Raw genomic sequence first — 475 nt, 5'->3', positions numbered from 1 at the left:
TCTGTCATGTCTTTATTGAACTCTCGGAAGATGGAATGCCTGTCCTTTTATGCCCCTCACTGCCCAAGGCCCCACACACTCCTTCCAGCTGAGGCTGGGAGTTACCTGTGCTACTTTCAGTCTGCTATGCTGTGTTCAGCTTATTTCCCACATTAGAGTGTACAAACGGACTGGGAGACTGGCATGACCGTGACCTTAGGTTGCTTGCTGTTTCTATACACGGTCTTGTCCGGTGCTCACGTTTCTGTCCGAGGTCTGCTGTGTGCTTCCTGTGAAGTCAGGCACAAGCTGGAGGAAAAGCAGCAGCTCCCCCTCAGTGAGAGGACTTGCCAGCCTTCGCAGCACTCACTAAAACAACTTCACATCATGTCTAACACTTTTGTTTTCTTTTCCTAAGTACCTATTTCTTTCTCTACACAATACTTCCTCCTGGACGGGGATTCTGGAACCAAGAGGCATAATTTTAGAATAAGAG

The sequence above is a fragment of the Chiloscyllium punctatum genome, chromosome 8 (assembly GCF_047496795.1).
Source record: "Chiloscyllium punctatum isolate Juve2018m chromosome 8, sChiPun1.3, whole genome shotgun sequence".
Lineage (NCBI taxonomy): Eukaryota > Metazoa > Chordata > Chondrichthyes > Orectolobiformes > Hemiscylliidae > Chiloscyllium > Chiloscyllium punctatum.
Note: the sequence above shows the minus strand (reverse complement) of the source record.